General features: G+C 39.4%; 1 protein-coding gene across 1 annotated transcript in view; it reads left to right on the plus strand.

The window, feature by feature from the left end:
- LOC101861485 (tubulin polyglutamylase complex subunit 1) overlaps positions 1 to 2471 on the plus strand; it is a gene marked incomplete in the record, with an annotated part of 18109 nt that overhangs the window by 13013 nt on the left and 2625 nt on the right.

Below are 2471 nucleotides of genomic sequence, written 5' to 3' on the forward strand. Positions count from 1 at the left end.
TTATTTTTATTATTATTATTATCATTATTATTTTTATTATTATTATTAAATTTCCATTGTGTCAAACAAATAACTATTGAAAAGTACAAAAAAATACCAACCAAAAAACCCTTCCCTTTTAAGATCTGTTCTCTGTTTGTCTGTTGTAGGCCTATAAGTGGGTATGTATGTGGTCAGTTCCTGTGGCAAAACCTCACAGGGGTGAGAAGTTGGCGTTCTCTTTGGAAAGTTTGGTTACGGTGTTTTGTTTTAACCCTATCCGTACGCCCTGGGGTCATTTTGTACCCCCGGGGTTGTATTCTGCACATTTTAGAATACTTCTAGTACGAAAATCTCTTTGGAACTTTATATTTCTCAAAAAAATCATTTTGACAGACTCTTATGCAAAGCGTATGGATTGGATTAATGAATAAATTTCCTCTTTGGAAAGTGGTGGCACAATCGAGTTCACCACGTCGTATGGATACGATAGTAAAACACGACGTACGGATAGGGTTAAGTATAATTTGACAGTTCTGTGGAAAGCTCCCATTTGAATAATGATATAAGTGCTGGTTGTTAGTCATGCCATCTGATTGGAATTCTCACAAAATGTTTGAAATATTCACGTTGCTGTCAACCTTTTTTCACTTTTTGTGTTGGGGTCATTGGTGTTGATGTTGTGAATGTTTGGTGAATTAATTGTTACTGGTGTCATCAATGGCCTAGTGGTTAGGGTACCTGACCCAAAATCGCGAGGTTGTGAGTTTGGGGGTGCGAGCCTCAGCTCGGTCCGACGTTATGTCTTTGGGATGGATAGGCGCTTTACAAAAATTTCCCATTTGGCTCGGTTCTTTCGGAGGTGGGTAGTGGGTGGTTGGCGGGTGCTCTGGTGTGGTTTGCTTCTTCTTTCCTATCAAACATCTATCGTCTTTATCTCCCCTCCTTCTGTTTTGTGTTTGTTACTCTCTTGTAACGCCTCTAATCGTCGACACTTATATGTCCTTATTGTGTTGCAAGTGCCGTAATACTCTAACTAAAAAAAAAGGAGGTGGATATTAAACGTGCTGATAAGGGCATCCGCGACAGCCAAAAGGGTAGAAGCGGCGGAAAAAAGTTTTTAAAAAGTAAAAGATAAGGGCATTAAACCTATACCATTTCATTGTTTCACCAGTGATGACTGGAAGTGCAGTTTTCGTTCTGAGGTTGTAAATTTGAAAACTTCTAGTGGACTAGATCTAGTTTGATTGAAAGTAATACGCGCTAAATTGTCCGAGACGGCAACTCATTTCTGAGGAGAAAAGTGTTTGTGAACGGAGTCAGTATAATGTAAACAGACAAACGCTAGTGGTAGAGGTGAAGAAGTCAGTTGTACAGGTGATTGTCTTAGACAGGTGACCGTTGTAGTAAGTTCAACTGTACTTTGTCATTCCTTGTCTTGATTTGGATATTGATTATGACTAAGAGGAAGCTGATGAGTTTGATCTTAGGGGAAGCAATTTTGGCCTCTTTGTACATCAGCAGTCACCACTAGATCTAGATCTACTCCGGTAAAAAGGGGGGGGGGGGTGTAGATAAGGGCGTGCAGGGGGGTTCACCCCCTGCTAAAGTACTTAAGTGACAAAAATAATAGATAGATCTAGATAGGCCCAGTTTGCGGCAGTTTTGGTGCCAAAAAATGTATTCCCGGCAGGTGGTCTGCTAATCTTCAATTTTACCGCAATTTTAATGTTCATGAATGATTTGCCTCAAATCCATGCACAGCCACAGCTAAGTGTTTTGTTGAGAATTGTTAGATGATTTGATCGTATGATAAGGTAAGATAAGACAAGATAAGGTAGAAATTTAGATCAGATAAAATAATTTTGATCTCTATCCAGATTAATTTGCTATGGCATAATACTGCGATCATAATAATTATCTTTTCAGAGTGGGTAGGTTGTTTGGTGGGTGCCCTGGTGTGGTTTTCTTCTTCTTTCCTATCAAACATCCGTTGTCTTTATCTCCCCTCCTTCTTTCCTATCAAACATCTGTTGTCTTTATCTCTCCTCCTTCTTTCCTATCAAACATCTGTTGTCTTTATCTCTCCTCCTTCTTTCCTATCAAACATCTGTTGTCTTTATCTCTCCTCCTTCTTTCCTATCAAACATCTGTTGTCTTTATCTCTCCTCCTTCTTTCCCATCAAACATCTGTTGTCTTTATCTCTCCTCCTTCTTTCCTATCAAACATCTGTTGTCTTTATCTCTCCTCCTTCTTTCCTATCAAACATCTGTTGTCTTTATCTCCCCTCCTTCTTTCCCATCAAACATCTGTTGTCTTTATCTCTCCTCCTTCTTTCCTATCAAACATCTGTTGTCTTTATCTCCCCTCCTTCTTTCCTATCAAACATCTGTTGTCTTTATCTCCCCTCCTTCTTTCCTATCAAACATCTGTTGTCTTTATCTCCCCTCCTTCTTTCCTATCAAACATCTGTTGTCTTTATCTCCCCTCC

The sequence above is a fragment of the Aplysia californica genome, unplaced genomic scaffold, assembly GCF_000002075.1.
Source record: "Aplysia californica isolate F4 #8 unplaced genomic scaffold, AplCal3.0 scaffold01366, whole genome shotgun sequence".
Lineage (NCBI taxonomy): Eukaryota > Metazoa > Mollusca > Gastropoda > Aplysiida > Aplysiidae > Aplysia > Aplysia californica.